This window comes from Diceros bicornis, chromosome 22, assembly GCF_020826845.1.
Source record: "Diceros bicornis minor isolate mBicDic1 chromosome 22, mDicBic1.mat.cur, whole genome shotgun sequence".
NCBI classification, from domain to species: domain Eukaryota; kingdom Metazoa; phylum Chordata; class Mammalia; order Perissodactyla; family Rhinocerotidae; genus Diceros; species Diceros bicornis.
In genome coordinates, this window is record NC_080761.1 from 10,470,054 (window position 1) to 10,496,824 (window position 26,771).

General features: G+C 41.8%; 1 long non-coding RNA gene across 13 annotated transcripts in view; it reads left to right on the top strand.

Moving 5' to 3' along the window:
- LOC131419955 (uncharacterized) overlaps positions 1 to 26,771 on the top strand; it is a 70,085-nt gene that overhangs the window by 7,724 nt on the left and 35,590 nt on the right. For 8 of the 13 annotated variants that reach the window (XR_009223395.1, XR_009223402.1, XR_009223405.1 and 5 more), the window contains 4 exons: positions 15,120 to 15,218; positions 16,853 to 17,036; positions 21,395 to 21,653; positions 26,048 to 26,315. This is a non-coding gene — a long non-coding RNA (uncharacterized LOC131419955). Of the gene's footprint in view, positions 1 to 14,351; positions 14,386 to 15,119; positions 15,219 to 16,852; positions 17,037 to 21,394; positions 21,654 to 24,971; positions 25,169 to 26,044; positions 26,316 to 26,771 lie in introns of those variants that run through there. The other 5 variants (XR_009223394.1, XR_009223396.1, XR_009223401.1 and 2 more) reach the window with 5 other exon arrangements.

Consider the following 26,771-nt stretch of genomic DNA (forward strand, 5'->3'; position numbering starts at 1 on the left):
TAGTGCCATGTTGAAAAAAACCCTGTTCTAGAGCATTGCTCCTGAAATATAAATCTGGTGGTGTGTAATACCTTCCCGGGCTTACATGTATCTCTTATTGGTTCCCTATTACCCCAGCACAGATTTCCAGGCTGGGGTGTGTATAATCTGCAGAGCGCTCAGCATAATCTGCTGGTGTATGAGAAATGTATGCAGGAATCCTATTTATAATAACTTTACCTAAAAAAATAAGGCATTAACGTTCCTCCTTATATTAAGTAACAATATATGTGTATAAAATAGAAATAAATAAATCGGCATGAGAATAATTTTTTTTTTTACTAATGATGTACGTCTCCTCAAAGCATAAGACAGAATTAGGGCCCCGTGATAGTCATCCTTTATAGCATTTTGTTTTAAATTCTGAACAGTAAACATAGTAAGACATAGTTTCCATAGGTATTCTCCATGTCACTGACTCTGGACCCTCAAGTTGATTAGAAATGTGCTGTTACGGGTGTCAGTGTCGTTCACAGACGTGACTGTGGAGTTCACCGGGAGGAGTGGCGGCAGGTGGACTCTGCACAGAGGACCCTGTACAGAGATGTGACGATGCTGGAGAGCTACAGCCACCTCGTCTCCGTGGTGAGCAGACCTTACCATGTGACTCCCTTTAGACTGCAAATTCTGTTTTTTCTTTTTTAACTGTTAATCACTTTTGTTGAGGTGTATTTAACAGAAAATAAAACTCAGCACTTTTCGGTGTATAAATGAGTGAGTTTTCAAGAATGAAAAGTAGATGACCATCATCAAAATCATGATTTGGAATATTTCCATCATCCCAGAAAGATCCTTCTGTCCTTTGCAGTGAGTCTCCTCCCTCCATCCCTACCTCTCAGACTCCTCAGAGCAATCACTGGTCTGCTTTCCATTGCAGTAGTTTTGCCTTTTCTTGACTTGCATGTCAATGGGATCATAATGTATATTCTCTCTTTTGTCTGGCTTCTTTCACTCAGCAGAATGCTTTTGAGACTAGTGCATGTGTCTGTATCACTACTTTATTCCTTCTGTCCTGAGTAGTGTTCCTTCGTGTGCATAAACCACAGTGTGTTATCTTTCAGTTGATGGACACATGGGTTTGTTCCGGTTCGGGTGGTCATGAATAAAGCAGCTGAGAACATTCACATACAAGTCTTTGTGTCGACATGTTTTCATTTCTCTTGTGTCAATACCTAGGAGAGGGTTTGCTGGGTCTTCTGGTAAGTTTATATGTAATTGTATGAGAAGCTGCCAAATGTGTCCAAGCTGCCTCTACTGTTTTTCATGCCCATGAGCAATGCCTGAGAATTCTCATTGCTCTTTGGTTACCAACAGATGCTTTGGTAACTCTTACCTATTTTTAACCATTTTAGTTGGTATCTTCTATCTTATGGAGTTTTAATTTACATTTCCCTGGTGACTAACAGTCTCGAACTTCTTTTCATATGCTTTTTTTTTAACCATTTATAATCTCCTTCAATGAAGTGTCTGATCAAGTCTTTAGCCCATTTTTTGTTGAGTTTAGTTTGTTTTTTTGGTCTTATTGTTGAGTTGAAGTTCAGACCTGTATCAAATACATGTTTTGCAAACTTGTTTTCTCCATTTCTGGCTTGCCTTTTTAAGAAAGAAATGTTTTCAGATTGTTTTTGGCTTTTACATATACTTTTATAAAAAACTTTTTATATGACAGAATTATAGATTCACAGGAATTAGCACAATTGTATTCTTCAAAAATTTCCCCCAATGAGTATGTCTTACATAACCATAATATAGTCTCAACACCAGTAAACAGACACTGGTACCACATGTGTGAATAGCTGTGTGCCATTTTATCACATGTAGAGATTCGTGTAAGCACCATCACAATCAAGATACAGAACTATTCTATCACCACAAAGGTTTCTCTTGTGCTGCCTCTTTATAATCATACCCGTCCCTCTCCCACACCTTCCCTAATCCTGCCCACTACTAATCTGCTCTTCATCTCTATAATCTTGCCATTTTGGGAACATTATACAAATGGAATCATAGAATATTTGATGTGAGATTGAGATCAATCCAAGTTGTAGTGTGTATCAATCATTTATTTATTTTATTACTATAGAGTGTTCCACTGTGTGAATGTATCATAGGTTGTTTAGCCATTCATCTGTTGAAGGACTTCTTGGTTGTTCTTGTCTTGGGCTATTATAAATAAAGCTGCTGTGAACGTTCATGTTCAGGTTTTTGTGTGAACATAAATTATTATTTCTCTGGGATAAATGCCCAGGAGTGTTACTGGGGTTGTATGGTAAGTATATGTTTTGTTCTTTAAGAAACTGCCAAACTATTTTCCAGAGTGGCAGTACCATTTTGCATTTCCACCAGCAGTGTATGAGAAATCCAGTTACTTCCCGTCCTTCCTAGTACTTGGTATTGTCACTATTTTTTGTATTTGTGGTTGTAATGGATGTATAGTGATATCTCTCATGGTCTTAATTTGCATTTCCTTAATGGCTAGTGATGTTAAATATCTTTTCATTTGTTCATATGCCATCTATATATCCTTAGTAAGGTGTCTGTTCACGGCTTTTGTGCATTTTCTCCTTCTTTCTTGATATATAATGACAAAAATTGTATATATTTAAGGTATACAACTTGATGTTTTGCTATATGTATATATTGTGAATTAATTTCCACAATCAAGCTAATTAACATATTTATCACGTAATGTAGTTACCTTTTTTTCTTTGTGGTGAGAACACTTAAGATCTATCCTCTTGGCAAATTTCAAGAATACAATACAGTATTGTTAACTATAGTCACATTGCTGTACATTAGATCTCCATAACTTATTCATCTTGCGTAATTGAACTTTGTATCCCTTGACCAACATCTCCCCATTTTCCATCTCTCCAGTCCCTGGAAATCAGCATTCTACTCTCTGTTTCTATGAATTTGACTGTTTTATATTCCGCTGAGATCCCACAGTATATGTCATTCTGCTTCTGGCTTATTTCACTTAGCGTAATGCCCTCAAGGTTTATCCAATTTGGGGCAGATGTCAGGATTTCCGTCTTTTTTTTTTGGCTGAATAATATTCCATTGTATGTATATATACCACATCTTCTCTAATCATTCATCCGTCAGCGGACACGTAGAGTGTTTATATATCTTGGCTATTGTGAATAATGCTGCAATGAACATGAGAGTGCAGACATCTCTTTGAGATCCTTATTTCATTTCCTTTGGATATATACCTAGAAGTGGAATTGCTGGATAATGAGGTAGTTGTGTTTTTAGTTTTTTGAAGAACCTTCATAGGGTCTTCCAGATGGCTCTGCTAATTTACGTTCCCGTCAACAGTGTAGAAGGGTTCTGTTTTCTCCACATCCTCGCCAACGCTTGTTGTCTTTGGTCTTTTTTGATAATCACCCTTCTCTAACAGGTGTGAAGGGATACCTCATTGTGGTTTTGATTTGCGTTTCTCTGAGGATTAGTGATGTTGAGCACATTTTCATAAACTTGTTGACCATTTGTATAGTATCTTTTGAGAAATGTCAACTCAGGTCCTTCGCTCATTTTTTTTTTTGGTGAGGAAGGTTAGCCCTGAGCTAACATCTGTTGCCAATCCTCCTCTTTTTGCTGAGGAAGATTGGCCCTGGGCTAACATCTGTGCCCATCTTCCTCTGCTTTATATAGGATACCGCTATTGACAAGCGGTGTGTCGGTCTGTGCTGGGTTCTGAACCTGTGAACCCTGGGCTGCAGAAGCAGAGCACGTGAACTTAACCACTACGCCACTGGGCCGGCCCCCCTCTGCCCATTTTTTTAATCTGGTTATTTACTCTTTTGCTATTGAGTTGTATGACTTCCTTATATATTTTGGATATTTACCCCTTATATTATTATTATAATTTGCAAATATTTTCTCCCATTCCATAAGTTGCCTTTTCACTCTGTTGCTTGTTACCTTTGCTGTCCAGAAGTGTTTTAGTTTGATGCAATCTCAATTGTTTATTTTTGCTTTTGTTGCCTGTGCTTTTGGTGTCATATCCAAAAAACCATTGCCAAGACTGTTGTCATGGAGCTCTTTCCCTATGTTTTCTTTTAGGAGTTGCCAAGGTCAACGATGATTTCCTTACAGCTAAGCTTAATGGACAGCTTTTCATCTTTGTATCGCTTGGCCTCACAGTGGCTGTGGATGATGACAACTTCCTCTTGGAAATACTCTCTTTACTAAACTTTGATAATTCAGTAATCTCGTGGTTTTCGTCCTCTGTACATTCAATTGTAGCACATTGTCTTGGATTTTACAAGGCGCCCAAAATTCAACACTCCCAGACTGAACTCACAATCTTTCTCTGCAGATACTTTTCCTCGTATGTCCTCCTTCAAAATGAATGCCTCTCATTTGCCTGGATGTTAAAGCTAAAGACTCAAACAACATCTTTGAATCTTCCCTCTCGCTCGGTACCCAATCTCTCATCCCACCACCAACCAGTCAGTCAGTGCTGATTATTACATCTCAAATACTTCTACTTTTCTGCATCCTTTTTGAAACCACCCTAGTCCAAGTAATCAACTAAATAACTGAATTATCTTAATGACTTTGTGCCTCTGAGCCTCAATTTCGTGGTTTGTAAAATGAGGCAGTGAGAATGAACACCAAGTTTCTTCCTTCTCTATATTCCGTGATTATCAGAATTTAAAACCCAGGAGAGGCTCAGGGCAAAATCAATTCCAGTGCTTTGTGAGACCATCTCACTTTCTCCGTTTAAATTAACTCTTGGGGGTGACCGAGATTGTGCCTCATATCATCCCATAGCACTGCTGTTAAGGGAAATCTCAGGGTCTTCAAGACAACGTGTAATGATCCCCTTTCTCTTAAATAGGAATCTGCCTTATGCCATGGTTTGAGCTGTAGAAAGTATTTTTAAATGAGATTCTAATGCTGGTAACAAATTTATCTACGTTGTTTTGTTAATTCATCTGAAAGCTCATATTGAACATGTCTCATGGGAAACAAAAAAGTTCCATGTAAAGATTTGGTCCATCTTTTTGACTACCTCTTGAGTGTTTATTAAAAAACCTGGATAACAGGAAAATGTTGATGGAGATTAGAGGGAGGGGCAATGATGAAGGAGTATGATTGATTTTCAGCAGTAGCAATGTCAAAAGCATTATAAAAGAAGAGTAAAGGATTTAGGTCAGGGCTTTCTATGGAAAAAAAAATTAAAATCCATAAGCAGATGGAAAAAGTTAAGTGACACAATATGGCAGATTCCACTAATGAGTTTAGTAGGCAGCCACTTTAATGGAGAGAGAGTAGCTTGCAAAGTGAGAAGTTGGGAAACGTAAAGTGGACAAGAGTCAGAAACGTAAGTGGTCCCTTCCTGCCCTGAGGATTCTTTTGGTTCTGAATTGTGTTAGCCCAGCTGAGTGAAGACCTGGGGAGGATGTTATAGGTCCTCTAAAAGGGGCATCCATCAGCTGCAGAAAGATGTGCCATCTCTCTCCAAGTCTCATTATCATATTGAAAGGAGGACCCTCCATTACTCTTATTAGGATTAATTTTCTAATTTCAGGGATGGTACTTTCTACATGAGTAGACCTTCACACAGAAATACAGACTCCCCTGGTGTAGATAAAACAGAAGTAACCTTTACTGCTGCCTCTCATCTTCCCAGGACCCAGTGGGAAGGAAAAGGGTGGTTCTCTAGTAAAAAGGGGATTTAAAGGCCGGAGTTTTCCATCTCTCCAAGCCAGGTGCAGGTCCCAGGAATGGGGGAGAAGTGCGGTGTCATCTTTCTGGCAGCCTGAGACCTTGGGAAAACTGGGTCCTTCGGATGTGGTTAGGGAAGACGCAGTACTTCCAACAGCCACTGCAGCAGGGCAACAAGATCACAGATGAGATGAGGAACCTGTTACCTCGGAGCCTCCCAGGGAAAGAGCATTTAGGCTCCTACCATTTATTGGGATAACTGGTTCCTGGCCCTTTGGAAAATGCCCAGTCATCCCAGGGCTAGGCTTCTCTGGAAAAGTAACTTTCCACTCTCCTTAAAATATGTAACTAAAAGGTATCTATACTTTTATATTTTAAATATATTGTTGGGACTTCATTTCAAACTGCTATATTATAAAACTGTTTCAGATAGCTTTAAATCCAAGTCCATGGCTTTCAAACTCTTGACAGCAACTCAAAAAATAGATGAAATAATTTTTATGTAAACCAGTATACAAACACATGCACAAAACTAATACAAAAGTTTTATGAAACTTTTCTTCCCCGTAAACCAGTATACAAACACATGCACAAAACTAATACAAAAGTTTTATGAAACTTTTCTTCCCCTTATTACTTGTAAAGCACACTAATATTATCTATTCTGTTTTGTTTCATTTTTTTTTAAGTTCTTGTCACAACACCTAGAATTATTTCATAATCTACTCACGGGTCAGGACCTGCAGCTTGAAAAACACTGTTTTAAAATTATGGGTTCCAGATACTGTAGCTGGTAGTCTCGTGTCCAAATTTTTAAAAGGCTCATTAAAATGCATCATCAAAAAGCGGTATTTGCTGAAGGAACCTGAGTCCCCATAAAGAGCATTGTCTTGGGGATTCCAACCATAAGTCACCAGATGAATAACCAGCCTTTCCTTTGCAGAACTGAGGTGTGAGCTCAAGACTGAGTAAACGTAACATACAATCAGAACAGAGTTGCAAAAGGAGGACCATCTCCAAATGCAATGTGTGTCCCTCTGGAAAACATAAAGCAGCCTAGAGTGAGGTGAGGGGAACAAAACAGAAAAACAATACTAATGGAGAAAAGATCAAGCTTGCAACATCTATCTCCAAGCTTCATAAGCTGCACTTGTACTTTCCAACCCTATGAGACAGAGTGATGTTCAGGATGACTCCACTAATCATGTGGCCTTGAGTATCTCAGCAGACATCAGTTATTTAAAGGGATAACTTCAGATTAAATTAGTTCACCCTAATTATGCAAAATGGTAAATTCAAATAAGCAAGGTAATTTGCTTCTATTTATTTCAATTTAAAATTTTTCAATCACTTGGCATCTCAAATCAAAGCAAATGGGTAATATTATGAATTATATCAGTATGACTCTTTAAATACATAAATGTATGGGCTGATTTAAAATTCTTATTTGTTATGCACTTATTAAAATTTGCACTAGAGTAGGGAACCACATTCAAGATATGAAACACGGTCATGTCCGTGAAAAGCAAAGAAAGTTGTCACAAAAGTGCCTTTGTGAAAATCTAGCAACAGAATGAGTCCCCAAAATCTTTTAAGCTATTCCACAGGAAAAGTGAGGTAGATCACACTAGTAAAGCCAACGCTAGGAAAGCTTATGAAATATTTATCAAGGGAAATATTTGATAAATAATAAAAATATTCAGTTTTAGGAAGCAGTAAGATAAGCTTCAACATGGTTGCACTTATGAGCACAGGATTTTCATAGGAAAGAAAGAAATGGAAGTTTATTGAATATGTTTTGTCAGCATCACTAAATACTTTCAAATACATTATAGCATTGGAAACTAGGAATCAGAGATGTTAAATAATTTGCCCTAGGTCACACAGTGACAAATGACAGAACTAGGATTTAAACGCCATCTTCTGATTACACATCAATTATTTTTTTCACATTGATATCATTTTATCCTGAACCAGTACTCAAAATATGATAGTGCTTAAAATATTTGCTTGAACATTTCCTAGGATTTCTGATCAAGGTCAATTCAGATTGCAGTTTCAAGGCTTATGAGTAATAAAGTGATCTTTAAAAGAAAAAAAGTATGTGAAAAATATACATGCATTCTGAGTGGCATATGAATCTCTCAAGCATTTGATAAACTATTCTTTACGTCTCATGTAAGGATGAAAGAAGTTATCTGTTGTTACATAACAAGCCACACAAAAGTATAGTACTGTAAGACAGTAATTTATTCTTGTCTGTTACTGTTCTGTGGATTGGCTGTGGTTGGCTGGGCAGTTCTTGCTTGGGGTCTCCTAGAAAGTGCAGTCAGATGTCAGCTGGGACTGCAATCATCTATAGGCCCAATTGGGGTGGACGTCAAGATGGTTCACTCCTAGGATGGCAGGGGATGCTGGCTATTATCTTACTTGGGGCTGCCAACTGGAGGGCCTACATGTGGCCTCTCCATGTGACTTGGGCTTCTCTCAAAGTGGTGGCTGGGTTACAAAAGAAAGCATCCTAAGAGGAAATGTTCCAAAAGACCCAGGATTCTTACAGCCTAGCCTCAGAAGTCCCAGAAAGTTACTTCCACAGCATCCTATTGGTTGAGCCAGTTACACCTAGGGGGAGGGGTATAGACTCCACCTTTTGATATGAGAAACAACATGACAATAAGGGAGGGAAGGAGACTGCCCATCTCATCTTAGTCTTTAGCCTGCCAGCCTGGCATCTATACCTTACCCAACTGTGTTAGAAGGGGAAAAATATAATAAAATTACAATAACACAAATTATTGTGTGGCATTTTCTCTGTCTCTTTGGCTCTGTCTCTTTCTCTGGAAACACAGCACTTCTTGAATGAGTGAATGAATGAAAGTCTCTGTCTCTCCCTTTCCTATTCCACTCTTTTTTTCCCTCATCACCTTTCTTCTCTTTTCTTTCCTTCTTTCTAACTGAAGATAAAAGTTTAAAAAAATTTTTTTAAAGGAACAACATATTCTAATTAGTTAGTAAATCTTATGGTTATTTTCCAACCACATCTCCCATTTGATATCTGCCTGACTCATTCAGTCACCATCCTATATAGGAGTATAATAAGAGAATTTTTTTTTAATGCAGTGAAAGGAAAGAGAGGGAAAAATGGGAAAGAAAAAGTAGATTATCAAGGGAAGAAGGAAAATATAAATGGGATGGAAATGAATCAGGAAGACTGAATAGTATTAAACCCAAGTAGCTGAAAAGACAAAGGGAAAGAATCCAAATTCTCCCCGTATAATGCTGCAACCATCCTTCCTTCCTTTCCAATCCATTGCCACCATCACCACCCTAGTCTAACCTTTTTTCTTAATGTCTGAGTTATTGCTATATCATTTTACCTAATCTCCCTGTGTATGGCCTTTATCCTCTTAGAAACCATCAAAAACTCTGTTTTCCTCATGGTGCTCCCTGTTTAAAAAAAAGAGAGAGACATTAAATGACTGCTGAAGGATAAAGTCCAATATAAGCATTTTAAGGATTTTCCTAATCTGACCTAACCTTCCTTGCCAATCTTGTTTCTCAAGTCTCCCCTATATGAAACTATTGACTCAGCCAGGGCATTCTACTCACTGTATCCAAATACACAGAAAAATGAGACTAGATCTCACTGTTTATTACATCATGACAAATATGAAACCTGAATCAAGGAAAATAATTAATCAACAAAAATATTATGTTTCACAAAGCAGTGTGGCAATGTTGTAAACTTCTAATTATAGCACTTATGGTCCAGATCACTTCTCATGAATACAGCCTTCTCCTTTTTGTCTTCTGTCCTTTGCTCCAATGGATCCTATCACCAGGAGCTTTCCCTGCTGCTCTCTGCCTTCCCAAATCCTATCTCACTAGGACCCACAAGAAGTCCTCTTCATGGAAACTGACAATAGATAATTAATTTGTAAGAAATGGATTAGCAGGATTAACAAAGTACCTTGTTAACCTTACAGCATCTGATTGGCTTCTCTATGGAGACCAAGTTGCCCAAGTTCCATTTCAGTTTTCACTCGTAGATTTGTTCAGTACAGTAGTTTAAAGGACCATTTCACCCCAGTTTGATAGATGATTCAACCAGCATCCAATCATTTGTACAACTTTGATTTGCAATAATTACAAACAGTAATTAGAGAAATAGTTAAAAACACCATTGCTAAGATAACTCTTTGGGAGCCTGATATAAGTGGGATTTAAAAAAATAGGATATTTGAAGATAATGATGGATGTAGTCTGTGATCAAACATGTTTTGTGGTGAGAGAAGTTTATTGTCAGGTATAATTAAAGCTGTAGATAAAGCTGTAAAGTCTGAGAGTACAGACTTAGGGGGCAGCAGAAGAGAGTTTTTGAAGCAAAGTACAAATTAGGAATAATTACAGTGATGATTGTGGAATGTCAACATCCATTTCATCATGATGAACCCAGTCTCCTTCAAAGTTCCATTGAGTCAAGGAAAGCATTAGTATAAGGCCAAAGGCAGCTTTGGGAAGAATGCCTTTGAAGTATTTAGGAGTAGAGTGACTGGCAGTCAGCAAACATAAAAGTGGCCTAAAGAGTGAATGTCTCGATCACCAATAGAAATTGTACGCTTTAAAATATCTTATTTAAAAAAACTAGTTTTCTTTTTTTTTTTGTGAGATCAGCCCTGTGCTGACATCTGCCAATCCTCCTCTTTGTTTTTTTTTGTTTTGCTGAGGAAGACTGGCCCTGAGCTAACATCCATGCCCATCTTCCTCCAATTTATATGGGATGCCGCCACAGCACAACCCACCAAGCATTGAGTTGGTGCACGCCCAGGATCCAAACCAGCGAACCCCGGGCCGTTGCAGCAGAGCGCGCACACCCAACCACCTGTGCCACTGGGCCAGCCCCAAAAACTAGTTTTCTTTTTCACATTCCGTATTGAATGTGCATGCAGTTGTTTTTCTTTTTTAATTTATTTTGATTTCAAAACTGGGTAAAACTAAACTTTTTAGAGGAGTTTATGGAGGTGGTCAAATTAAAAAGAAAATTTAGTAAAGATTATCAGACAGGTGAGTGGAGGCTTCTGGGGCCATGTCAATGTTTTATGACATAACATGGGTGGTGGTTCTGTGGGTGCTCAGTTTATTCTCTTCATTTATGTTTTATGCATTTTGCTGTTTATAAAGAAGTTATGTAGAATATCCACTGGTAGTAATGCAGTGTTCACCTTGGATAGTTCATTAGCCTTTGTGTGTCTGTTATGCGATAAGCAGGGCTTTGTGCATGTTCCATTTTGCCCACATGAACCTGGGTTGGAAGAATCAACATAGTTAAAATATCCTTACTACCTAAAGCAATCTACAGATTCAGTGCAATCCCAATCAGAATCCCAATGACATTCTTCATAGAAATAGAACAAAGAATCCTAAAATTTATATGGAACAACAAAAGACCCCGAATAGCCAAAGGAATCCTGAGAAAAAAGAACAAAGCTGGAGGTATCACAATCCCTGACTTCAAAATATACTACAAAGCTATAGTAATCAAAACAGCATGGTGCTGGCACAAAAACAGACACACAAATCAATAGAACAGAACTGAGATCCCAGAAATAAAACCACACATCTATGGACATACAAAGGAGAAAGGAAAGTCTCTTCTATAAATGGTGTTGGGAAAACTGGACAGGCACATGCAAAAGAATGAAAGCAGACCATTATCTTGCACCATACACAAAAATTAACTCAAAATAGTTTAAAGACTTGAATGTAAGACTTGAAACCATAAAAATCCTAGAAGAAAATATAGGCAGTACACTATTTGACATTGGTCTTACTAGCATCTTTTTGAATACCATATCTACTTGGGCAAGGGAAAGAAAAGAAAATGTAAGCAAATGGGAATACATCAAACTAAAAAGCTTCTGCAAAGCAAAGGAAACCATGAACAAAATGAAAAGACAACCCACCAACTGGGAGAAAATATTTGCAAATCACTTATCTGACAGGAGGTAGATCTCCAAAATATATAAAGAACTCATACAGCTCAACAACAAAAAAACAACCTGATCAAAAAATGGGCAAAGGATATGAACAGACATTTTTCCAAAGAAGATATACAGATGGCCAACAGACACATGAAATGATATACAACATCACTAATTATTAGAGAAGTGCAGATCAAAACTACAATGAGATATCACCTTACACCAGTTAGAATGGATATAATTACCAAGATAGAAAACAACAAATGTTGGAGAGGATGTGGAGAAAAGGGAACACTCATTTACTGCTGGTGGGAATGCAAACTGGTGCAGCCACTATGGAAAACAGTATGGAGATTTCTCAAAATAATAAAAATAGAAATACCATGCGATCCAGCTATCCCACTACTGGGCATTTATCTAAAGAACTTGAAATCGATCCAAAGAGATTTATGCACCCCTATGTTCATTGCAGCCTTATTCACAAACCAAGATGTGGAAGCAACCGAAGTGCCCTTCTATGGATGAACAGATAAAGCAGATGTGGTATAGATATACAATGGAAAACTACTCAGCCATAAAAAAAGACAAAAGCGTCGGATTTGCAACAATATGGATGGACCTTGAGGGTATGATGCAAAGTGAAATAAGCCAGACAGAGAAAGACAAACACTGCATGATTTCACTCATATGTGGAAGATAAACAAATACATGGATAAAGAGAACAGATTAGTGGTTAACAGAGGGGAAGGCGGCTGGGGGGTGGGTAAAGGGGCACATGTGTATGGTGACGGACATAAATTTAGACTACAGGTGGTGAGCATGATGAAGTCTATTCAGAAATTGATAAACGATAACGCACACCGAAATTACGCAATGTTGTAAACCATTATGATCTCAAAATTACTGAAGAAAAAAATGAATTCTTGTTTTCTAGAAGAAATAGTGAACCTGTTGTGGCCCTCGGTGATATTTCAAAACAGTCCTTTTGTGAATGGACATGAGAAGATGTCCTTCTTCAGCCAAGGATGAAGTCTTACACTTTGTATTATTTAAAGTACCTGACACAGTGCTGCACAACTAGCGTGCATTCACTCATTCATTTGACAAATATTTATTGACTTACCTACCAGCTGAATCCCTGGGAAGCCAGAGCAGTTTGCCAACTAATATGGTTAAATGGCGTTTGATAAGTGCTGTAAAGACACTAAAGATTCAGCCATTTCTCCTAGCTATCAGGTTTATTTTGGCTAATGGATATCACTTACTCTCATTCCTATTTAAGTCTTACAAAGGGATACTAGAAAAGTATCGACCAGTTAGAAGGTGGAGACTTAAAAATGAAAAGAGTCAGAGATAGGAGGGAATAAAAATAGCAGAGGAAGGAGGCAGAAATTGTACAACCAGCAAGGCCTCAAGACTCTGCACAGTTTAAGTTGAGCAAGAGATTCTCCCTGTTTCCTTGCTTGCTCTTTGCTTGCTCCTTCCTCTTGCCCATGCTCCCACCTGGAGGAGTCAAGCCCAGCACAGATGCCACTGAGTCGGGTCAAAGCTAGGGGATCAAAAGTTGGCTGAGTAGGGTGAAAACTTAGCAGCAGCCAGAAGTAGAAAGAGCTGGAGGAGAAACCTAACCTGTTTTCAAAGGAGTGCCACAGGTGAAAAGCTGGAAAGCCAGTATTACTCAAGTCCAAAGGGGGAGCACAGAGCCAGAAGCTGGGAGGAGAAGGGGAGTCAAGAAAGTCAATGCCAGGTAAAAACAGAAACAGACACTTGAAAAAAAAAAACAAGGCAAAGTGAAATGAAGGGTCCAAGTCAATAATTGGGAATATTCTTTGGGGTTTGATACTGGATTTTATTGAGTATGGGTTAGCTTAATTTAAAAGCACAGGCTCTGAGCGGGTACCTTCCCTTCGTATAATTTTATCTCCCACCTGATTGACACTCTTGCCAAGGCATTAAAAGCACTTAACAAATGATCCAAAAGCCCTTTAGGCAGTCCTGCCAGTAAACCAACTTAGTCCAGACTCATTTGGCCATGATGATGACCACGTCTTCTGAGGACAGTTCTCTGTAGATTCCGCCATTGACTATTTTTGGAAACAAAACACTTGAACCAATGGTCTACTTAAATAATGCTTCAGGTTGGAGCAGGCTGAGACACTGGCAGATGGAAATGCCTCACTTACCAGGAGGAAATTCGCTGAGCACTTACCACGTGTGGTGCAGCATGCTCCCCCAATGTACTTTAAATAGAATATCCTGGTGTATTTCACATTTTAAAGTTACTCCATTTGGTTAAAATCAGTTAGATTTTTTGGAGGATCTTGATCCTCCCCCACCCAATTTAAACCATAATTTCCTGAAGAGTAGGATTATCTTGCCATATTCTTTTTAACCCCCCTCATTCCTAGTCAAGCCTCAAAACATGAAGTCTGCACTGCGGGTTCTTAGCACCTCAGAGATCATCTCGATTCTCCCCGTCCCACAGTGGGAAAGTGACCTGCTCAGCAACGTGGAGCAAAGTGTTTACTATCAGCCTTAAAATACGGGTTTTCTTTTTTATTGTCTTTTCTTCCTTTCTGCTTTTCAGAAAAAAAGCAACAATGGTTTGAACTTTTCTGCTATGTGACCTACACTCCACAGACATTCTAGAATAGCTGAGCCACGGCTTAACAAAGGAGTTGGGGTATGTGGTAGGTGTGTGTGCTTGTGTGTGTGTGTGTGTGTGTGTGTGACACAATGTGATTGCCCATGCGGGGTGGGAGACAGGAAAGAATGTTTAGGCACGTGCATATTTATATCAAAGAGATGGTAGGACCCATAAGAAAGAATTCATTTTTTGTGGTGTTAATGGTATATTTAGGGGAGGGTTTGGGAGGATGGAAGAGGAGCTGCTAGGGGGTGGATTCGTATCTCTGTGTGGGAGGCTAAGCCGTGAAGACAACTGAAGTATCTCCCGGCATTGGGATATTTTATTCTAGAAAATGCAGTGCTCATTCCCCCTCTCTCCCTCCCCACTTCCTTGGTGCACTTCCAAAGTAGGGCCCCTTGGTGCTGCCTGCTCAGTCCTTGCCCAGGGGAGGCTTGCCAAGGCCAAGAGGGTCAGAGGGGGCTACTGGTAGAGATGCTGCTGATTCGGCTCCTTGTCACCCCACTTGACGTCTGCCCGGGCTTTTGGTGGTGGCAGCGCTGCATCCTGATGGGGTTAGACTTACCACCCTCTGGCGGGTGCCGTGTGCACCAGCAAGCATCCAGTTGGTTCACCAGTTACCTTCTGCTTTGCGCTGGGCTGTGATGTGCCGTTATCTTGCTTCTCCCATTTTACGCTTCATACACCAGCTTTCTCTCCAGACAGTTAGTGGATCGCTAACCACTTTGGATATCAGGACCAGCGGCTCATTTATTTTTTCTGTTTTAAAGGATGGTGCTGGTGTGCGCAGGGAGCAGCCGTGTTGATTTCCACGTTTGCTGAGGCATCCAAGTGTGAGCTGCTGATCACAGTGCTGACATGAATGAAAGGTACGTACTGTGATCATTGTTCAGCATTTATGTAGCTCCTCACAACAAGCCATTATTCCTCAGGGCAGCTGTCAAGATGATCAGCATTAGCAACTCCATTGTAGAGGCAATAAGTCAGGGGTCCTGGAGAGGTTTTAGAAATATCCCCAAAAGGATACAAAGTGAATAACTATAGAACTGTGACTGTCCTGCACACCCCTATGACTGGTCTGGACCCCGCTTCCTCTAGCATACTTGGCGAGTTCACTCATTCCATCTTCTGATTAGCAGACATACACAGGGTGGGCTCCTGTCACAGGCTGCAGCTCAAATACCCTGAGTTGCCTTCCCTTGCCACCTTATCTACAATAACATCCCCTCCCTAAGGCTCTGACTATCACATTCCTTTGTTTATGGACTTCACAGAGCTTATGCTATCTGAAGGTATCTTGTTTGTGTGTTTATGTTCCTGTTTGTTGTCTCTCTGCACGTTCAGGAAGGTCATCTCCGTGACAGTAGCAGTCTTGCCTAGGTGGTTCATTGCTGTATCCATCCTCATTGTTGAAAGTATCTGGCATGTACAGTAGGTGCTTAATAATGCTTGTTGAGAGAACGACAGTGACAAGAGCCATGTAAATACTGTTACTCACACATCATTTCCTATGCCTTTTCATCTCTTTCTGGACTTTCTGGCCATAGTCACACATACGGTCAATTATTCTCAGTTACCCTGGAGCGAATGATCTAGTTTGTGGATGGCCCAGGTCCTTGGCTTCCTCTCCTCTGGAGATTTCTCCAGATCTTTCAGTCATTTCTGGCCTTGGTTGAGTGGGGTCAAGAAGAGAGTAGGGCAATGAAAATCCTATTAGAAAATTTTACTAGTTCTAATAGCTTTGGAACAGTACAAAGTTGAAATTATTGATTCTAAGATTTCATTTTTTCCTTGTTTGTGGATTTCAAAAAAAAAAAAAAAAATCCATCTGTTTTATACTGCAATACAGTGAAAAATGCTTTGAAGAAGTTAAAAGCACTGTATAAACGTAAGATATAATTATGTATGCATGTAGTCCCATTAACCTTGGTGATTGAGAGTTGGTTGTACATTTAAGGTTTCATTAGTTTTGATGGAACAGTAACTCACACTTTTCCAATGGATAGGGCCAGACAAGGGCATATAAAACGTGCCTTTGGTTGATTTCATTTTTCAACCATCAAATCAAGATAAAGCTTGAAGTCCCTTCAAAGCCTCATGTACACCTGAAACTACACAATGTTATAAACCGATATGACCTCAATAAAATGATTATTTAAAAAAAAGCTTGAGGTAAGAATAAAGTTCAAGTAAGAATAGACAAATGGTCCCAAATGTTTGAATTTTCTTGCTTCAAATTTCAGATGATGGGCATACAGTTTCCCCTGAAAAAATCTTAGGCTGATCTGGGAAGAAAGACCCCCTGGGTAATCTAAAAATGAAGTTTTCTGTTTAAAAGTTGTTTTTAATGTTCTTCATAGCCCTATGTGCAACCAGAAAATGGGTTGCCTTTTCATTTTAAACATAAGGAATCAATGCAATACCTTATATTTGATAACCTGTGCTATTGCATTTGGTCCTCACTACAACTCTGTCCATAGATATTATTCTTGCCACTTTATAGATGGAAAAATGGAAGCAAAGCCATCAAGTGCCTTTCCCAGGGTCTTAGAAGAAGTCACCAAGAAGGCTGGTCTGTCTCAAGTCTCGTGACTCCAGTTTAATATTCCCCACAATAATGTTGGAAAACCACATTGGAAAGGGAAGACTCCTTCCTAGCACTGCTGTCGCACCACCAAGCTTCAAAGGTCAGGCAAATATGTTACTTTATGGTGAAATTGGCCACATCTACTCAGTGTGCCCTATATCACAGGCCCTGTGCTTTGCCCTGGGAGGATTCAGAGAAAGCAAAAGACAGGTGAGACTTCCCTGGCTCTTACAAGCTGGTGGGGATGGGAGACACACACATACAGACGTGGCTGTAATACAAGGGCCAGGGGACAGTGCACTAAGAGAGAGATAGAGCTCTGTGTGGGCAGGAGAGGAGCAGTATCTGAAAGCATTCCAGGAAAGCATTCATGCCAAGATGAACTTGATCTTGGCATGAATCAAGATTTAACTGAGGACGGATTGAGAAGAGGGAAGAGGAGAATGGGGTGTTGACCAAATTTTATGCACCTACAATTTTATCTATTCAAATTTTATCTACCATGGCAAGAAGTCAGTAGATAACATTTTAAAATTACTTTTAAATAGAAGTATTTGCATATTTGTTATATAAATAGAGGTAAACACAAGAACTACAACAGAAATGGCTAAAGTGGTTTCTGTGGGGAATGGAACTGAGGGGATAGGAAGGATTGGGGTTGTGAAGTGGGAGAGGGCCTGTTGTCTTTCTTTATAAACCCTTCAGTACTATTTGATTTTAAAGGCACAAGTATGAATTTCTTAGATAAATATTGATTATTAAGTGGGCTTTAAAAAATGAATAAGTTTTCTACTGGGGGGGAGAGGCTTTCCTAGCAGAGGAGCCAACGTTAACAGAGAGAGGAGGCAGGAGAGCAGAGGAAAGAGTGGGTAACTCATTAGGATGACAGTATGGAACACACCTACGTGGACAGAGACACATGAGCTGGTGCTCAATTGCAGAAGGCCTTGGATAGAATGACACGCTCACGTGCTTGTTGGCAGGAAGACAATAAAGGGCGTTGAGCAAAGGGGTGATAGGCTGAGAATTGAGCTCTACGTACAGCAGTGGTTCTCACCTTGGAGATCACCTGCTTGTTGAAACAAAATTGCTGGGCCCCACCCCACAGCCAAAGTTTCTTCTTGAGTAGGTCCAGAGTGAGGCCCAAGGATTTCCGTTTCTAACAAGTTCCCAGGAAATGCTAATGCTGCTGGTCTGGGAACCGAGATTTGAGAACTGGTAGTAGAGTAATCGCGCAACAAGGCGAAGTCTAGAGTAGAGTAGTGTGAAAATGGAGGTCAAGGGACTGTTCCACCAGGACAGAGCAGAAGGAGTGGGGCCCTGACGGGGAGCCGATGGTGGGAAAGTACGGAACAGCAATCAAGAAAACAGACCAATTGCTTCCAAAGACAGGGGACCGTTGGACCATGTTCTGGGTCATTTCAAATCACAAATCATCGTTAAATCTCCACTTGTTGGGCCAGGTACACAAGAAGCACCTGAAATCCATTTTTAAAATAGCAATCTTGTTTAGAAATTAAGCAGTGAGTTTTCTTACTTTCCCTTCCTTCCCCATCAATAACCTCATTTTAGGGCAATTTAGGTTGCAAAAGCATCTTCCAGGAAGCATCCATATCTGCACTAGTAGTCAGCAAGTGTATCTAGCTATATATGTAAAATTCTCCTAAAACTGATTTCCTTATTATTTCATTTTAGAACATCCTTATAGCTAAACAGTGTTCAAAATAAATACAGAGTACAGAAAGCATCCATCTCTAGCGAGTTGGGCAAAATGTGATTAACTCCCCATACCGTAGAAATACCCCATGAAAATGTAGAGGAATCCTTTACCCAAGCAACACTCACTGAGAATCTGCCGCGTGACAAGCACCAGGGATGTGCTTGGATACAAAGATGCATAAAACATGGGATCTGCTCACAGCAGTTCAACGTCTAGCAATCTTTGTCCTATGCTCTTAAATCTGCCTAAAGATTGGGTTTTATTTTATTTTATTTTTTTGTGAGGAAGATCAGCCCTGAGCTAACATCCATGCCAATACTCCTCTTTTTGCTGAGGAAGACTGGCCCTGAGCTAACATCCGTGCCGATCTTCCTCCACCTTTATGTGGGATGCCACCACAGCATGGCCTGACAAGCGGTGTGTTGGTGCGTGCCCAGGATCCAAACGCCAGCAGTGGAGCGTGCGCACTTAACCGCTATGCCACAGGGCCGGCCCCTGGGTTTTATTTGTAATAAAAATTCTTAAGCAGGGACAGAAGAAGATAGTTACTTTTCTAAATTGACCAGCTCTGTTGTCTAATTATTCCTCTGAGGAGAACACTTGGTCCTGCGTTATTTCACTGAGCTGAGATATGTGTTGTTGACACAGAGTCTGGGCCTGTTGACTCCCTGGTCTTTAAGTCTGGTGGACGTTTTATCTCTTACACCTTTTGATGCCCAAAGAGAGTGCCATTTGGGGTTTTGAAAATATTATTTCCTTTACTGCCTCCCCAGATGATAGGGTCACTTCGGGACCAGTGAGTGGTTGGGACTGGGACGTATTTCCCGGAAGTACTAATAGTTCTGGAGAAGAGCAAATATTTTCACAGCTGCGGGTCTGGGTGCCGAACTTTCTCACTGTCAGTGAGAATCATGTCCCAGTGAAAATATAGAAGTGGAACCAACCCGCAAAGGGGTAAGGTGACAGGGAGTGTTGTTTACTTGAGACAGAGAGCAACCGAAAATGATTTCTGCAGCTGGAACAAAACAAAGACAAGGGTTGAAAGTCAGCTTCCTCTTTGATTTTGGCTAATCAGTAGCCCGAGCGGCCTTTGTCAAATGTTTTGAGTCTGCTGACTCTTCCAACTCTATAAAAGACCCCACGTGTTGCACCAACATAGACCTCTTGGGCATTGGAGGGAAACAAAAGGAAAAATGTTCTGTCTCATTAGAATTAGTGAAGTCAGCCGTGGTACCCAGCTCTCCCTGCCCCATCCTCAACCTCATCCATCTCCAAACGTTTGGAATTTTGTTTAGAATTAGTGAAGTCAGCCATGGTACCCAGCTCTCCCTGCCACATCCTCAACCTCATCCATCTCCAAATGTTTGGAATTTTGTTAAATGCCACTCACATGCATCCGCATCACTCCGCTTTAGCCACCAGCAGCGTGGTCCACCTGATGTCATCTCTCTCGTAGATTAGTGCAATAGCCTTCTCACTGGCCTCATATCTCTTTAGGCCCCTCCAAAACGTTCTTCATATTAATTCACAGTAACTCATTAATTCACAGTATTAATTCATAGTAATTCATTCACAGTAATCTTTTGGAAACTCGAATAATACTACTAAAATCTGAATGCCCTACACATACACATAAATCCTAACTTAAAATTTTCCCCTGGCTCCCTGTTGCTCCAAAGACTTAACTAGTTGATTTGGCCCAGAGAGCTCTGCATAATTTGTGCCTCCCTCACTTTCCCCTCTTCTTGTTGCATCACATTTCTCCCTCCTCACTGTCTCTGCTCCCATCACCCAGATTCCCCTGCCTGGAGCACTTCTCCCTCCCTGCTTTGCCAAATAGTCTCCTACTCACCTTTTACCTCTCAACCCATATCAGTTCCTGAGGGACGCTTGAGGAAGACACCCTCTTCCCTGGTGAGGCCAAATCCCCATGTTTTAAACACCCTTGGCACTGTCAACCAGCTCATGAACCCTTCCTAGAATGTAACACAGGATATTTACATGATCTCGGATCACTGTTTAATTTCTGCCTGGTCTCCCCGTTAGGCTGTAAGATCCATGAAGGCAGGGACTCTATCTTTTTTTTTGCTTTTCAGTGTATTCCAGAGACCAGCGCAGTGTCTGGCACATATTGGATACTAAATAAATACATTCATTAGGAAGGAAGGAAAAAAAGGAAAGAAGGAAGGATGTATGAGTGGCAAATTGATACTTCTAAAATAATAAAGAAGAAGTCTATGATTTTAAGTGAATGATAATAATAGGTAACACATGTTCCACTTCTGTTAGAAGTTTAACTGTTCCAACTGTTCAAAGCTCTTTACTCCTTCATTCCAGTTCTCAGAGCCAAGCCTATTAGCACATATTAGTATCACTGTACATAATAGATGAAGTGTGAGACTTGGGTTACTTGAGCAAGGCCAGGCAGCCAGTGCAAGGTGAAGCCTTAACAGTCATCAGTATTGTCGCTGTGATCACCTCGGTGGAGTTCCCTCAAGTGACCTCGGGAAAGGGGCAGTGTCTGGCAGGTGCAGCCCTGCCTCCAGACCTCTGAGCATCTTTTGGCTGGGCCTCGAGTAGGGGTTGGGACAGGACAGGACAGGACGCCTGGCAGGCCAGGATGGAAAGGCAGGTGGAGGGAAGGATCCTTCAGGCAGGACAGGGGGAAAGTCACTTGGGCATCCAGAAACCTTCATGAGAACCTGTCTTTGAGTTAAATCTCAACTCTTGTCTTCCAGAAGCAATGGAAACAGGATCCAGAAGCCTGAAGTGAGACATCTGGCCAACTGGCCTGTGCTGACACCGTTAAGCCAAACAGACCTCTCAGACAGCCTCTCAGGCCCTGCCCCTGGTTGTGGCCCAGCCCCCAGGGCACACTGGGCAGGGCCTCCTCTTAGAAATCCCTCCCATTGCTTGGCTGTTCCTCCAGAGGATTCTGAGCTCAGCTGGATGTGCCTGGCTGTGATGAGGCAGCCATGGTCTTGGTCCTCTGGGAAGGTAGATAATTAATCCAAATATTCCACATGTGAAAAGTGTTGAGCATTGGAAAACAAGGACAGATCCCAGCTTGGGAGGATCAAGGAAAGCGTCGAGGGAAACCTTTCAGTATAATGGGAAGGGAAGGGGAAGGAAGGGATGGGGGGGTCACATTTTCGTTTTGTTGTTGTTTTGAAGTTTTTGTGATGAACAGTTCCCATCTGATGGCTTCTGATTCCCCTGTGGTGGTCCAGCACATGTGCTCAACGAGTGTGGAATGTGGAGAAGTTGTAGGAACGTGGAATCGTTCTGAGAGCTTAGGCAAGAGAGTTGACTGAGAAAACAATCACAGAAGCTCTGTCGAGGCAGGGGCTCTGTTTGCTGCCTTCACTGGGTGTCCCGAGTGCTTAGAAGAGCGCCTGGTACATGGTAACACGGGAGGAAGGACAGGATTCTCAGGCACTGGTGGAGCTGAGCAGTAGCTGTAGAACAGAAATTTATGGAGACGCCAACATTCTTAATTGTGTGATTTTATCCAAGAGGAATCAGCCTCTTAGACAAGGCAGGTCTGAAAAAGGCCGAGTTGGATTCTGCCAGGTGGGTCAGGTGAAAGGAGAATGGGGTAAACTGTTTAGTGTACAGCTATGTAGGTTTGGGGTTAATGATGGACCATGAAGTTTTCCTTGGAGAGGGAGGAAATGAAGACAGAAGGTTGTCAGATGGACAGGGAGAAGTGTGAAGTGGCTTGTAGTTCCTGAATAGGTTGAGGAATTGGCATGCTGAGGGCAGAAGCTGAGAGGATAAAGGGTGGAATGTCAGTCTTTTTTCAGAATGCACAAGCATTTCCTGGTGATACGTTCTTAGGATATGGCCATAACTGACCTGGAATGGAGGTAAAGGGCTCTAAGATGAGGAGGGGTATTCAGTGAGAGGCCAGATTATTGGCTGGATGTTGGGGCTTCTGACTGATTCCTCCCACTTTGAGTTCCTGTCCTGGGCCTCTTTCCTGTCCCAAGGTCTCCACAGAATTGGCATTTCCTGCAACTCTAAGCTTCAGTCCATGATATGACTCTGGACAAGAAGGCAGAAATGGGGTGTTGAGAGAGAGGACTGTAGTAGACATCCATTTTCTTTTTTGTTTTGATTTTGTTTTGACACCCGGCATTCACTTACCTTCTGGAAATAGTCCTTCTATTGCCCTCTGGGGAGCGAGGGCATTCTCAGTATCAGTCCAAGAGCAAGTGGAGTTGTCTGTCCTGACACTCTTACTATCACGATGGGTATGTAACTCAGGCTTGGCCAAAAAGATCGGTCCATGCTTTTTGGCTACAGTGATTGGTCAGGGATGGGCATGTGACCCAGCTGGAGACAGTAAGGCACAGTGGGACGTTTGAAGGGACTAGTGGGAGAGACAACCCATTTTAGCTGCACTTGAAGCTTGGAAGATGTAGCTACGAACTTGCCAGACAGGAACTGTTACAATGAAGCCAGTCCAGAGTATAGAGGCAAGAAATGGATAGAAACTGAATCTTAATGGCATCAACCGAGCCCCAGCAGCGCCCTCCTGCCTGAGGGCAGCCTTACTCCCAGACTTTTTCAGGTGCCTGAGTCAACAGATCCTCTTTGTATTTGCTGTCATTTACATCCAAAGAATCCCTCCCACTATAAGGAGGCTCTCCACCCCTGGCTCCCTGTGCTGAGCTAGCACACTGGATATGTATTACCTCCTCTGTCCTTCAGCTTGTGCCCTTCTGTAAAGGAGGATAAAAACCTACTCCAAAGGGTTGTAAAGATTAAACAGGATAATGTGCATAAAAGCATAAGTTTGTTCCAGAACACTGAAGTACAACAAGCAGTACTTAATTTTTCTAAATTAAATTAAATCTGGCTCAAAGCGCCCATTTTAAAGGGCGGGAAGATATCCAACGTTAGTCATTACTGGGGGCCTTTTGCCTGTTTAGTTTAGTGTTCACTGTCAAACAAATATGTAGGAAAGAGCCTGTGATCTTGAGTCCATCTTGGTTGCCCCTGCGATGTTCATTGTCCAAGCCCATCCGGCCTGTTAAAAGGCCAGTGAGTGGCCGCACAGCCTCTGTGCCAAGTGTGAGCCATGCAGTGTCTGCTGCGGCTCTCAAGATGAGGGGACTTGTTGATTAGTCATCTCAGCGACATCACTTCATCCTATAAAACATTGTGCTGTCTCCTAGAGGACTTCCACACAGAATGTATCTACTTAAGGGACTCGTCTCTACATCCTCGTTCTCTAGGCATTGGAGCCACTGCTACCTTTAGACAACTCTCTTTCTTTGAACCCAGCACCTGTGTCAACCTCTGTCTCCTCTCTCCTGGGGACACCCAGCTAAATTTTCCTCCCACGTGAGGGTCTGAACAGGACTGTACAACAGGTGCCTCACAACTTCTGTTTGGGGCCAGGAAACATGAAAGCCATTAAGAACACCTGAGACCAGAAGCCCAGAACTTTCTGTAAGACAAAAGGGGAAAGTTAACTTTTATTCCTTCTGGAGTCCCCTCTGGCATTGGTAAATTATCCTGCTTCAAATGAAAGTTGTCTCAAGCTGGGCAAGAATCCCTGCAGAGGAGAATTACCCAGTCTTGTCTTTGTCAGCCCAACCCCCTCCCACAGTGAAGCATTGCTAAACTTGCATCATAATCCATTCCTTTCCTACCCACTGGCCCCCGAGAAGGAAGGAACAGATCCTGAGTCTCCTGGGAGAGATAAGGAGACAGACTCCACAAGTCTCTGAGCTGCCACTGGCCTCCCTAATGAAGACCAAACCTGTCCATGTGACTCCAGGAAAATAACAGCCAAATGTAGCCTCTGATCCAGGGCCTATGGAAGTTCTAGAAGAACAGCCTCAAGAGAAGAGCCCCTTTTCATAGCCTGGACCCCTTCACTGTGACTGCAGATTGGGGCACACTTCTCAGTTTTAATCCCCATGAAGGCTGCCTCAGGGAAGCTGATTCCCTGGCACCTGGCACCAGAGAAATTCACAATGCCTGAAGCTGGGATCTGGGGTTCCTGTGCCCAAACCACATTAAGGTGCCAGTCAATTCATGCATTTTGTTTGCCCTGACATTAGGTTTTGAGTGTGGGCTTGAGGTTGTAAAAATTCCGGTAGCCCATTCCCATTACCTTCTATGTCAGTGACAGTTCTTCAGGCACTAGAAAATATCATGTAAAAGAGACCCCCCTGAAATTGCACAACACTGTCATCCCTGGGTGTGGGCACAAAGCACATGAAATCTTTTTCTAGAGAAATTGATCGTCATCTCTGTAATCATTGTTCAGCTAATACACTTTCCTTCTTTTGATGGCAGTCCTGCTTTCCCATAGGAACTGGAGTCTGGGAAAAAGGAAAACTGTCCTAGAACTAGAAGAAGAGTGCGAGATCACTCCTGGATGGTGCTGCCACCTCATTTGGACAGGCCACTTCCTAAATGTGCTGTGTGTGCAAATTCTGTCTCATTGCCTCATCTAGTGTTCCTCTAAATGGAAGCAAATAGCTTGGCACCAGGTGTGACTTGTTATGTGACCCTAGCCAGTAACTGAGCCCCTTTAAGCCACCACCTCTCCTGGTTAGAAGTCCTCGGGCCCTGGGTACATGGAAAACATGCCAGAATGGGAGTGACATGCTCTGAGTTCCCTAGTACTGGCTTTGCCATCAATTGTATGACTCTTTCTCTCTGATGTTCAAGTTGTGAGAATCACATGTGAAATGATGGATGTCCTATATTAAATATATTAATAAAAGCAGAAATTAAACCTTACAACCTGTAGGATTTGCTTCCTGTCTATAATCCTGTCTATCTCTGTAGGAGCTAAAGGCTGCTTCTTTAGACTTATGGTCTAGGATCTAGAGCAGAGTGCAGAGACTGTGGTGGAGCCAGGGTGAGCCATATTCCACCTAATTTTTCCTCCCCTCTAAGTCTGAATACTGGCAGTGGTGAGTCAGGTGGTTCTACGGGCTCCTTTCACTCTCCCATTCATGAGAACCCCACACTACCTTTACCTCCATGCCACCTTTCCCTCCTTTGGACGCTCCACCCTCTTTGATGTTTTACCAGCCTCCGCTCCACTTAGCTGTTAAACAGCTTTGACCTTGATGACATGGAGATGGATGAGGACAAGGATCCACTTGGCACATTTGGCCACTTTTGTTTCTGTGAACTGAGTAAGGTGTCCAAGCAGAAACCCTGGTGTTAGGAAGACTTCTAAGAAGGTTCCAGTGATCCCCACCTCCTGATATTCACACCCTTGTGTAAAACCCTCCCCTTGAGTGTAGGCTGGACTTAGTGATCTGCTTCTGACTCACAGAATAGGGGAAAGGTGATGTGATGGGATGTCCTTCCCATTATTAGTTTACAAAAGATTGTAACTTCTGTATTGCTAGCAGACTCTCTCCTGGCTTTGATGAAGCAAGCTCCCATGTTGGAGAGGCCCACATGACAAGGAACTGAGGTGGCCTCCAGCCAACTCCAGCCCATAGCCAGCCAGGAATTGAGGATCTCAGTCCAACAGACCTTGAGGAACTGCATCTTGCCAACAACTACATAAGTGAGCACGGAACTGGGTCCTGCCCAGTCGAGCCTTCAGATGAGACCCCAGCCCCAGCTGACACCTGAATTGCAGCCTTGCGAGAGACCCTGGAGCAGAGAACCCAGGTAGGCCTTGCCTGGATTCCTGACCCACAAAAACTGAGTTAATAAATATGTGTTTTTTTAAGCAATGAAATTTTGGGGTATCCATTACACAGCAATAGATAACTAACACACCCCTAAATTACTGTAACCTTAGTGTGAGATGTGGCATGGCTGGGAAGGCAGACACCAAATAGGAGGACACCCTCCTGACAACATTCCTGGAGATTCTGTCTTCATGCTCAAAGACTATGCCATGTTCTCTTAGCTGCAGTGGTATCATTCTGCTCTACCAAGCCCTGATCAGTCTCCAGGAGGTGAGGTCTAGGTAGTGTTGGGTGGAGTGCATGGCCAGGATGGGGTGGTGAAGAGTGATGATTAGGTCATTCTTCCCCTCCTCATTTTTTGATTCCTTTCCTACTCACTCCACCATTACATTTTCCTTACTGTCTGTCTCCTTTTCCCCCAAATTCTGGGTGG